The following is a 13,036-nucleotide window of genomic DNA, read 5'->3' on the forward strand; positions in this document are numbered from 1 at the left end:
TCTCTCTCTCTCTCCTTCCCTTCCTCCTCAATTACACCTGCTAGACCTATTTTCTGAAAGGCCTAAACTTTCTTTCTATTTTTTTTTAAATATAAGTAAGACCTCCATACTTTTTAGTAGATATACCTTGACTGGTTTGTTTTTCTATCTTTGTATTACCAGCTGTCTTAGATTCATTGTATTAATATAATAAAATACTAAATACTGGGCAGTTTACAAGCAATGAAAATTAATTTTAAAAGTCATATAAAATGTGCAGTTCAAGTCAAACTATTGGCATTCTCTAATTTCATTAACTAAATTCCCTTACTGTCAACTGTAAGTATTTCCTCAGATATATAGATTTTGATGCTAAAGATATTCATTAACTGGTCAGAATCTTTTTGCCAAGAATATTTTCTATGTTCCATAATGATTTATGTGTTCATTTTTATGATTCACAAAGGAAAACAGAGGAACAAATTCATGATGAGAAAAACAATAAATGTTCCCTGGTCTTGATTTTTCCAGTGAAGGCTCTGTTTTAATGTAGGATGTGTTCCATTCAATCCCAAACAGCCTGTGAGCAGCCAAGCTCCTCTGAGAATAAGAGGCTGTCATCATCACTCTAACACTTGCATAATTACACATAATACATGTCCAATCTGCCAGTCTAAATGTGGAGAGCTGACATTCTGGCACGCTTATGTGTGTGTTCCAACTGCTCTTCCCAACCCTGCAGAACCTCTCAGAAAAGCTGTTGAGTAATCCATAAAGACCGGTGAGTCAGAGTTAGGTGGTCTAAAAGAACAGGAAAATGATAGAAAAAAAAAACAATAATTACTCTGGGGGCTGAACTATGCTGAGCTGTAGGTTTTGGGTACACACAAAACACACCTGGGTAAAAACTTTTGCATCTTTTTTGCATTTCTAAAACTTACACAATCTGAAGGTCATGTATAACTAAACATATTGAGGCATTATATTCCACAAGGCATTGTAGGAATTGACTGAAAACAAGAAGCAGTAATTTACTGTGCTCTTATAATTTTTCAGATATAAGCAAGTATTTTGTACATGTATGCATCTATACAATAAAAATGTATATCTAAGACCAGTTTTGTGGGACAGGCAGCATTTGATCATTTTTAGAGATGAGAATTTTACCTCATTGTTTATCAAAATCTATAATGGGAAAACCAGAGAAGAAAAAAATATTTCTGGATCTAACGTCCAGGAGTGTTTTAATACATAGCACTTCCTTCCAAGGAATTCTGTGGATCGGGAAAGGTGTCAATATGTCAGGACTTGAGTCGGGTCTCCAGAGAAGACTCAAGTAAGAGGTTATATATTTCTTTAAATTTGATAGCTCTGGGTCCTAGCAGATGAAGCTGCCATTATATAGCTCCCACTGCACTACTGGAGGGAGACATACTGCTTTGTGACTCATGATGAAACAAAAAAGAAGTGGTTGAGCAGTAGATAGGAAAGAAATTTGGTTCCCCTGACCTTGTACTGAAAGTTCTCACCTTGAAGTTGTCCCAAGTCTTTCTGACTAACGAGGGCTGTCAGGAGGGAGACTGATAAAGACTGAATGTCTGACGCTGACAACAATAACATTTCATCATTGGTAAAAATGTTCCACAAGGGGCTGATAATATACTCAGGGATCATGCATGACTTATTCACATAATGGCAGTGGCTCCGGATCAGCTTCGGAAGACAGTGGAGTACCGGCTGGCAAGGCTGGCACAGCATTTCTGCTCCATCAGCGAAGGCATCTTTGTCCAGCAGAGAAGTTGATGAAATGACACTACTTGAATCCTCTCTGTGTGTCAGAAGATGGGAGAATAAAAGTGTAAGGCAAGATTTAATGGCATCATTTACTTCTATGTGAAATACGGAATTTAGAGATTCTCTCACAGGTTAAGACATGAAAACATATTTTCTTGGTAAGGCAGCAAAATGAAGATAATGTTAATTTGGTGTTTAAGTAGTGACTGTACAGAGACCCACTTTTACATCCAAACTATGGGTAGTCTCCTTTGAACATTGGCCTCATTGCGTGTGGGTTTTGTGGCAAATTAATATGTAAACAAATGATATATTTTATCTTAAGGCTTTATTTTACAATTTGAGGTTAAGCTAAAAAAGAAACGCATTGGTTCAGGTACAGGCTGTTACTGAATACACAATATATCTCTAAATAAACAGTAATGTAAAGAAAAGGAATTTATTTTTCTGTGGGTGGAAATGAAAATTGGTGCAGTCATTCCAAAAACCCATTAAAGTGCAAAATATGTGCTTGCTTTTACTTAACAATTCACAATGCATAATATTTATTTTGGAATACTGATGCAAGTTCATAACAACATATGTACCTGTGTATTATTTTCCCTTTTCATAAAATCATGTATATTCTGTGACCCCCCTTATAGGCAGTACTTATGCACACATTTTTGTGCAAAAATATTCACTGTAGCCTTTGTCACAGTGACCAAAAATGGAAGAAAATGCCAAATGAATTAAACAATTAAACATATATAAATATGGAACTTTCATCAATAAACTACTAAACAAACATTATAAACCATAGTAAAATACACATAAATATTCAAAATGCAAGAGTAGAAAGGAAAACTAAGACCAGAGGCTATGGTATTGTCTCATCAAATCAATTAAAGAAATGTGTACATGTGTATATGTATAGTTTTATTAACTCTAAAATATATTAGAAAATAATGAAGAGTAATATCAGATCACTTTTAGTGAAATAATATGTCGTTTTAAATTTGTACATAATTGACAGATTTTAATGTCCTTTTCAGTATGTATGTATATCATTTTTTTGTTCAGGAAAAGAGAATAACATACATTTCAATGGAAAATCCAGGGGGCAAACAAAGGGAATAGAGCAACAAACTAGGGTGAGGAAGTTCTTGCTGCTATTGGGTACTGTAGAGACAAAAGGCAGCACTGTTGGGTACCCACTGTATGCTAGGAAAAACCTCAAAGCCTCACAAGTGCAAGGCAAAACTCCTAGGAGTTAAAGTTCCTTAGGAATTTTAGAGTTTCTGGATAATTTCCTATCTTGTATGTGTTTCATACTGCCTGATATTTTCTCCCGCCTCTTTATGAACCATAGTGTCAGCAGAAAAGCATCTGTTGTAAGAGCAAGATTCAGAATCAGTGGCCACATAAAATGCTGTGACCTAGAGCCAAGAAGTTGAAAGAGGTGGGGCTTGAGGTCACCTCACATCCCTAGGTGCTTTATGAGGGATAGATCTCAGCAACTTCGACTTATAGCTACTGAGGACCAAGACATGTAAAATGTACATTAGGAATTATTAAAAAGAGGTCAACATTGGTAGTAAAATTTTCTTTAGATGGCAAACTGTAGAATTAACTGTTTTTAAACTGAACTTGCACTTCTCTAAAAATACCACAGACTTTTTTTTTTCTACAGATGAAAGTTATGTTGCATCTGTTGGTATGATTCTGTAGAAGGAATTCCCCAAGCACATGGAACCTAGCCAGAATGTGGCTAGAGTAATTTCAGCAAATATTTATGAAATATAGAAGGATAAGATTAAGCCTAGATTGATGTAGATAACTTTACTAAGATAGAGTTTAATTTCAATAAATCAGGTTTTTTTTGATATTGTACAACCATATTAGTAATTGCTGATTTAGACTAAATGATCAATAAATATTAAAACTAGTAAAAGGAAGTTTTATGAACAGACTGTTTACCTACTGTTAAAGCACCTCAGTAAATACAACTTATTTACTACAAAAGGAAAATTAGAAGCCTCATTGCTGTTTAACCTGGTAAAAACATTGTTAATTTTTTTATTGCAAAATAATAAGACCATAAAGAACAGGAATGGTGGCAAAGGCCTTGAATTGCAACACTTAGAAGGCTAAGACAATAGGATATATTTTATACAGAGATATTTATCATGAAATGGTTATTAATAATATTAATTCTTTGAAAGCTTTGTACATTCAAACAACATACTTTTTTATCACATCTATTCTTCTCCCAAACACTTCCTAGACTTATTATTCTGTCTCCCAACCCCTCCCAACTTTGTTCTCTCCTTTTCATTTTTTTTTTTTGTCCTTTTTCCTATGGGTCACTGAGGATTTTATTCTGTATGTAGAACCCCTGGGGCGGGGGTCTTGTCTGTGGCCACCATAGAGATTTACATTGGACTCCAGACTCTAGCTTGGAAGTGAGGTGACAGAAACAATGTTTTGTGCCAGTCACGTGATTACGAAATTGGGGTTTCCTGCAGGGCTCCAGGAACAACATGAATGCCCAAACTTGCTGTGAACTATTACCCGTCTTACTTGTCATCCTGTCCTGGTCCCCACTTTTTACCCCCAGATGAAGGACTTACGCAGGTCAGCTAATTGGTCAGGTATGATGTGCCTGCTGGAGCCATCAGGAGACTTGAAGTCCAGGTCATATTTGCCAGACCTGAAGAACTCAAAGACAGCCATGTCCATACTGAGGACAACGTGGTTAGTGTAGCCTGCCTTCTCAATTGCATTCTTCACAACCCCAGAACTTGTTTGTTCTTCTGGGTATTAAGCGCAAACCTGCCTTCACCACTCACATTGGTGGCCTCCTTCCCATATTTCTCCTTGATGATATTCTTCAGATGGTTATAAACTTCTGCCCCAATGCGCACGGCTTCCCAGCAGCTGGATACCCCCACAGGGAAGATTATGAACTCCTGCATGGCCAGTTTGTTCTCAGTATGAGAACCTCGATTGACCGCAATGAAAGCTGAAACTGATAGGATGACGTCAGGGTTGCTGGTAAAGTCAGCGATGTGATAGTAAAGGGATACTCCCTTTTCTGTGGTACCAGCTTTACAGGCAGCCCAAGGCACTCCCAGGACGGCATTTGCAACAAATTTGGATTTATATTCAGTGCTATCCATCCCAGTCATCACTTTGTCAATCTTCTCTTGTTCAACAACATTCAGTTTCTTGCTAACCACAGTAGGCACCGATAGTTTTATTGATATGCCCAACACCCTTTGAGGCAAGCTTCCCCATGTAGCAGGTCTTATCAGTGTGATGGAGTTCTAGGGCCTCACGGATGCCTGGGGAGGCACCGCTGGTCACAGCAGCTCTGAAAAGATGTTTTGAGGTGTAGAGATCCACCTCAACGGTGGGATTCCCACAGGAATCAAAGATCTCTCGGACATGGAGCTTGAGGATAGACATGGCCCTTGGATTGTGGTGCAGAAAAGTTTCTGAAGGCACCCTGTAGAGCATTTAGTAGGGACATGCATGTGACCTGTTCCCCAGCTGTTCTTTTCTTTTTATACATAGCCAAAAGAGTTCAAATCATTGTGTTCATGTACCTACCGGTGTGGGGCCCATCCACTGGAATATGTTCAACCTGCTAAATGCTAGAACCTTTAAAGGAAATTAATTTTCCTTCCCCCAGACGACATTAAGTCTCAACTTTTCAGCTGGAGTAGAGGATCGTGAATCCTGTCACCCTCCATGCTGGAGTGTTCACTGTCTTGGTCTTGTGCAGGGCAAACACACCTGCTGAAAGCTCATGCTCAGAGACGTCAGTGATGTCTGGAAGACAGGCGCTCTCCACTTCTCCCTGACCCCTGGCCCTTTTGCTATTTGCTCTCCCTCTTCCAGAGCATAGCCTGAGCCTTGAGGACACAGATATCCTATTTGCGGTTAAGCGCTCCACTAACAGCTAAACCTCTCCGCTTTGATCAGTTTTGAGTGTTTGTAGTAACCACTGTTCAAGGCACAAGGAAATTTTAGTGAGGAAGTCTGAGTTGTCCTAATCTATGTGTAGAAAGATGCAAATGTAGAGTGTAATTACATTTTATTCTTAAAATCACAGTTTGAAATATTTCTATACCCATGGAGTCATCACTAGAACAGGAAAACTAACACGTCTATCATCCACACAACTTCCTTCTTGCTCCTTTCAAACACTTTCCTTTCTTTGCCTTCACCCTCATGTAACTACTCACCTGCCTCCTTAGCAGGGATTAACATATTTACAATAGTTTCATCTCAAAAGCTTAAGAGCCCTACATCTTTTTGCCAGTTTTTTTCCTTAGTATATTTTTGAGATTTGGAGATTCATCCAGGTTTTTTTTTTTTTAGAATGTATCTGTAACATGTATTTAAATTTCTAAGTAGGAATGCATGTGTGGGTATATGATAATCTGTTTATCCACTTAGCTATTTATAGAACTACAGATTATTTCTAGTTTTAAACTTTACAAGTAAATCTATAATTGACACCTATATCTAAGGATTTATGTAGATGCCTGGGTAAAATGTCTACATGGGGAAACTTGCCTCAAAGGGTGTTGGGCATATCAATAAAGCTATCGCACCTACTGTGGTTAGCAAGAAACTGAATGTTGTTGAACAAGAGAAGAGTGCTAGCGAAATCTAACTCTTCATATTCTTACCAGACTAAGAGGTGTAGAGTGCCACTATTTCATAGTGTTCTCTTCTCCTTTCCTCCAGTCTTCCTGTACTTAAGAGATATGTCCTCTCTTAGTCTTTATATGAGGTTCTGTGTCTAGCCTTAGTGTATCTTATCTTATTATGCCATGTTCAGCTGATAGCCCTGGGAGGTCTGCTTTTTCTGGAGAAAAAGGGAGGAGTGGATCTGGGAAATAAAGAAAATGGGTGAAGGCAGACTGGGAGGAGTGGAGTGAGGGTAAATTGCATTTGAGATGTATTGAAAACACAAATAGATAGATAGATATCATCCTACAGTTAAAAAATAGAATTTTCTGTTTTTCTCATTAATATCTGTCATTATATTTTAAAAATAATTTTCCTATTTCTGTAAACTTTACCTGACTTTTTAAAAACTTCTTAATGTGGTCATAAAACTCATTTACTAAATTATTTTTTGCTTTTTCAAAATGCATGTTTAAAAATTAAAATTTCCTTCTACTTACTAATTGTTGTTATATTTTTATAACCATTCAGTTTAATACTGTTTGAAATTACTTTGAGGACCCATAGTATTTTAACTTGAAAGTAATTTGTGCTTGCTAGATGTATTATTGATTTTATTTTAATTATAATGTACTCAGAGAGTATTGTGAGTCCTTGGTCCTTTAAGTGTATCCCGATTTATTTAATGATTTAGCATATTGTCTGTGTTAGTGAATACATCAAGCAAACTTATAAATTGTGTTATTGGAAAGTTGTCATGTGCAGTATTCTCTTCCCAAAGTGTCACCTAGGACAAAGATGCTATGTAGACTCTGCATCTGTTCATTTCCTCTTGATATTGCTGATTTTGCCTTCTTTTATTTATTGTTTATATGATCTATATGTTTCACCTTTTTCTATTACTTCCTGATTATATTTGAAGTATGTCTCTTACAGACAATATTTAGTTCCCTGTTGTGGTTTTATTCTCTCTGCTCATCTCTGCTAGTCAAATGAAGCATTACAAGCACTAACATGTTGTTGGAATTAGCCTTTCATGCATCCTCTTTTGTTTTCTGTGTCATCTCTTCACTAAAGGCCAGTTTCACTATTCTTCATGTGAAAGATGACTCTTTCTAACACATATGTGTATATTTTATATTTGTACCTTGATTGCCAACTTATTTTCATTCATTATTACTGTCTGTGTGGATGATATCTCTGTGTGTAGGTGTGCAAGTGAAATCATGTGTCTTCCATTACTATGTGAAGGCAAAAGGGCAACTTTAAGGTACTAGCTCTTTTTCCATTGTGGGTTATAGCTCAGGCTCCCATTGTAGGATTGAGCTCAGGTTTCAGTTGTGGAATTGAGCTCAGGCTTTCATTGTGGGTTCTAGTTCAGCTTTTATTGCAGGTTCTATTTCAGGTTTCCATTGTGGGATTGAGATCAGGTTTTCTTTGTGGATTCTAGCTCAGGTCTTCCTTTTCTTTATTAGATTTTTTTATGGTTTTAAAAAACACCAATCCAAATTCTCACTTCCTCCCCTCCTCCCATTCCCTTCACAGATCTTCCCATCCCACCCCCCTTCTAATTCTAAGAGAGGGTAAGGCACTCTGCTTTGTGGAGGGTCCAAGTCTCTCCTTACTACATCTAGGCTGAGCAAGGTATACATCCAAAGCAAATAAGATCCCAAAAAGCCAGTACATGTAGTAGAGATAAATCCCATTGCCACTGCCAGTGGCCACTCAGTCTGACCCAGCCATACAACTGTCAGCCACATTCAGAGGGACTAGTTTGGTCCTAGGCTTGTTCCTTCCCAGTCCGGCTGGAGTTGGTGAGCTCCCATTAGCTCAGGTAAACTGTTTCAGTGGGTGAGATCATCATGGTCTTGCTCATATCTCAGATTTTCATTGTGGGATTGGGGTAAGGTTTTCAGGCTTGCGTACCAAGTGCTTTTAACTGCTAAGTCATCTCACTGACACCATGTTCATATGTAGTAATAAGAGCGGCGGGCTCTCTCCCCGGCACCCAGCTGCCCGCGTGGCCAGCTTTACCCGAAATAATTACACGGAAACTGTATTCTTTTAAACACTGCCTGGCCCCATTAGTTCCAGCCTCTTATTGGCTAGCTCTTACATATTGATCTAACCCATTTCTATTAATCTGTGTAGCCCACGAGCTGGCTTACCAGGAATGATCTTAACCTGCGTCTGCCTGGAGTGGGAGAATCATGGCGACTCTCTGATTCAGCTTCTTTCTCCCAGCATTCTGTTCTGTTTTCTCCGCCTACCTAAGGGTTGACCTATCAAATGGGCCTAGGCAGTTTTTTTATTAATAAGAAATCATTCCCACATCAGACCCATAGTATCCAGCAGACTTTTCCAAGAAGCGGGAAATTTGAAGATCTGTTTTTCCTCATAATGGCAAAGTCTATAGTTTGTTTTCTTGTGTGTCATGCAGAATGTCTGACAGACTCTTTCATGTAGCAGAAATCCCAAAGAACCATCTCATCTTTAGGAAAGTTCAGCAGTCATTTCTCTGTGGTCCCCGCATGTCCAGTTCATACAGTATAGCATCAAGCAGCTCAGGCAAGAACAGCTTCTTACCCAAATGACCAAGCAACACCATAAGGAGCCTCTTTGGTGCACATCATCCTTTTGAAGTAACTTGGTGCTGCCAGGAACAAATGTGTCTCACTGTTATGAAAAGTACAAGTTCTTAAACATTTTAAATGCCATATTATGTAGCCTTTGAAAGGCTTGAGGAATGCCTATTTATATAAAATACATCTCTGTACATCTAGAAAATCTAGCTAACATGACTACAAGCTTACCTATTTTGGATGATCATCTATTAACCTATATTTGTTAATCATACTTTAATTTTTAAATGAGCTGGACAAGCACAATACCTTAATCAAGACCAGATATACATATACACACTGTAACAAAGTTGACCTTAAATTTGTATCAATAAACCAAGATCAATACCAATGCAAATGCCTGTATCATATCCCCCTTTAAATGTAAACAAATAAAACCAATAAAAGCAACACATATAAAGAAGGACTTCCCACATCAGGGGACATTTTCATTCAAACCACCAGAACTTCCATATTTATTTTTCCCTTTAACTTCTAGGTTTCACTTTTAGATATATGTTATGCAAGGTGGTTTCCTCAAGTTAAACTGAAATTCTAATTGAGTACTTCAGAAAATGAACTGCTAACAACAATAGGCATCTTCTACTTTCTAAACTCACATCTGCTTTGGACTAGCCAGTATATTTGAGGAAATGGCCTGTACTTTTCTATAAAAACAACGTCTTTTTTTTTTTTTTTTGGTTTTTCGAGACAGGGTTTCTCTGTGACTTTGGAGCCTGTCCTAGAACTAGCTCTGTAGACCAGGCTGGTCTCGAACTCACAGAGATCCGCCTGCCTCTGCCTCCCGAGTGCTGGGATTAAAGGCATGCGCCACCAACGCCCAGCAACAACTTTATTCTTTATTTTATATTTTTGTGTAGCATAACATTAAAAAATAAAGTATTATTTTTGGGAGATAACTTTGGAGTCACCTAATCAATTCTTGTACAGGGACTTTTAAATTTGCCCAAAGTCATAAATAAACCATGACTCACTCAGCAATATTCACATATTTATTTTGAGAGCTTAAATGAAGTAAACCATTCTTATCTCAAGACTATAAAAAGTTTAAGATTAATTTTTTTTCAATTTTATTGGGGGCTCAAAAAGCCCGATCAATTGCATAATTTCACAGTAAAAGTGATCCACCTGTCGTGCAGAGCCAATGACTGGCCAAGGAACCCCTTCTTGGGACAGTATGGCCCCCAGAAGCTGATAAATCTGCTCTGTTAAATCTCATATTCTCAACATGTATTTAATTATTTGAGAGTCAGGGTATCCCATTTCTGTGGGGGAGGTCATGGTGTCTTTACAGATTTTCAGAAATCCTGTGGTGGAGGAAACACACCCTTCCCCTATTACAATGCTCTTTGCTTTTCAGTTTCTCTGATGATCAGCTTTGGACCCTGCCTACAATTCTCTTTCAATGAAGACCGGTAGTTTTGCCCAAATGTGTAACAAGCAGCTTTACCTATATATCTACATCAAAGTGCTGTGTCAGGGACTTGTTAGAGAATGATTTGTGGTGAGGCTGCAGGGCTTGTGGTTATTTTGAATCCACTTTTGAACAAGCAGGGCAGGAAAAAGTTGTCGTGTATGTACCAGGCAGACAGATGTTGAAAGGGCACTATCAATTACGATTCTGACAAAACCATATCATCTTGAATACAGTCACAGAGAGGCTAGTTCAAACAGGCAAGGCCGTAAATACTTCTGCCTTGGAAATACTGCTTTCCTAAATTTGGCTGACAGAAATATTTGCTACTCGAGAAATAAACTGTAATAATAAATACATAATAAGATAGGTCCTGTGGGACTTTGTTGCATAGCCTATCTCCAGCATCATTTTTATCTTTTTTTAGTGGTTGTCATTATTTGAACTGACTTGTCAAGTCTATGAGGGTAGGAGTCATGTACTCTTTATCCATACATTGTAGCTCCCCCCCTTTTTAAAAAAAGTGTAATTTAATGCCTAATACTAACTGAGGGCTCATCTTTTGGAACATATTAAAAACAATTCTAAGCCTACAAATAATAACAATATGAGCAGTGTACTCTCTAGAGCAATCTTGGATGAATTGTGCATATTTGATTTTTCTTCATATTTAAAACCTCAACATAAAGCAGGGCGGTGGTGGTGCACGCCTGTAATTCCAGCACTCGGGAGGCAAAGGCAGGTGGATCTCTGTGAGTTTGAGGCCAGCCTGGTCTACAAAGGGAGTTCCAGGACAGGCTCCAAAGCTACAGAGAAACCCTGTCTCGAAAAACAAAACAAAAAAAAAAAACAAAAAAAAAAAAAAAAAAAAAACCTCAACATAATTTTACATACCAAACAGTTGCCGCTATCAGGTGAAAAATAAAAGTAGCACAACTGTAGGATTGCCTTTCCAGGGTGGTCTGGGAAAGTTCCATAGAGCATTTGTGATTGTCATTTAATTGAATAATGTATCTAGAGTTAGTCACACGGAGACTCTAACTGGATGGCACTCACAGTGACTTTCTCTACCTTTGTGTTCCTCCAATTACTCTATCTCCTAACAGTGACTGCCACATCAAATGCACTCACTATGTAAGCATTTAGCTATTTTCTAAACCATTCTGTTGTCACCTAGTTTCATTCTAATGACATGTTATTTTTAGAATTAAATTAGGAAAATAGGTACAAAATTAGAGGAAGAAGGATCCAGTAGTCCGTATGTCCTTGATTCATTCTTAGACAAGGGTATTTTTTTTTCACTAGGCACTTTTTAGACACCTAACAAAATGGCCCAAAATCACAAACCAATATGAGAGCATCAGATCATGCCTGTCAGAGGCTGGCCATTGCCTGAACTGTTCTGTGTGCTTCATAGAGCTGTACTGGCTCTTTCTTCATGGGTGCACAGTGTTCTCTCCTGAGAAGTCATAAAGGGAGATGAACTGCTTAGAACTGATTACCCTAAAATAGCCTCTAAGAGACAGGAAGTCACATGTCTCTAAGAATCTCTGCTTTTTCCAAACTCTTTAGAGTATCAGTCTAAGGTGTGAGCTTCATTTAGTTTTCCAGAGTGGAGTTAAGTCTCCAAAGCTGGTTTCCTAGCTTTTTAAATGATTTACTGTATCTTTTATATGAACTTGTCAGTGTTCCTTGCTTTTCCAGATAATCTAGTTATAATTTTAATGTAAGCCTTGTTTCTGACTCCACTTCATGGAGAAAATAAAATAAGACACACATACGAATAATGGCAATGCTCAAGCATGGTGAAGATAAAGTTAGCCATACTAACAAGAAGAGTTTTCTTCTAATAACACCTGACTTGGTCAAGGTTTCTATTGCTGTTATGAAGCACCATGACTGAAAGCAACTTGGGGAGGTCAATGTTCATCTTACCTTACATGACCCAATCACAGCCATCATGAGGGGAAGTCAGGGTGGGAACTCAAGGTAGAAACCTGAAATTGAGAACTGGCAAAGAGGCCCTTGAGGAACATTAATTACTGTCTTGCTCACAGGTCAGTTTGACAAGAATGTTTTCTAGTCTGTGTCAAGTTGCCATAGAACTATCCAACACAGCACCTTCTTTGTGAAGGTAGCACCAAATGATGTACAAACATTCTTTTTCCTTTGGTTTGAGACATACTCTTATTTGTAGACTGGGATGACCTCAGCATTAGAGAGATCTGCTTTCCTTGGACTCCCATTGCTGGGATTAAAGGCATATACACCTGGCATGCAGTACACCTGGCATGCAGAACACTTTTGATGACCCTGCTATGAGAGTGCCATGTCTCTAGAGACCATGATGATGTCTGATGCTCAGAAAAAGAAGATGGGAAAAGAGCATTAATTTTTTTACTCGGTTTTTGTTTTCATTGTATGTATTTATTTATCTACATATGTACCTATGTATGTGTGTATATATATGTATGTATCTGTCTATCTATCTATATCTATCTATCTATCTATCTATCTATCTATC

At 38.0% G+C, this 13,036-nt stretch overlaps 1 protein-coding gene and 1 pseudogene across 2 annotated transcripts in view; one reads left to right on the forward strand and one right to left on the reverse strand.

Annotated features, from left to right (window-relative positions):
• Positions 1-5,223, reverse strand: part of LOC101990289 — a 36,094-nt pseudogene extending 30,871 nt beyond the window's left edge.
• The window catches only part of Lsamp (limbic system associated membrane protein), a 2,109,134-nt gene that overhangs the window by 1,405,383 nt on the left and 690,715 nt on the right, over positions 1-13,036 (forward strand). The gene's annotated exons all lie outside the window — the stretch shown is intronic.

The sequence above is a fragment of the Microtus ochrogaster genome, chromosome 2 (genome assembly GCF_000317375.1).
Source record: "Microtus ochrogaster isolate Prairie Vole_2 chromosome 2, MicOch1.0, whole genome shotgun sequence".
Lineage (NCBI taxonomy): Eukaryota > Metazoa > Chordata > Mammalia > Rodentia > Cricetidae > Microtus > Microtus ochrogaster.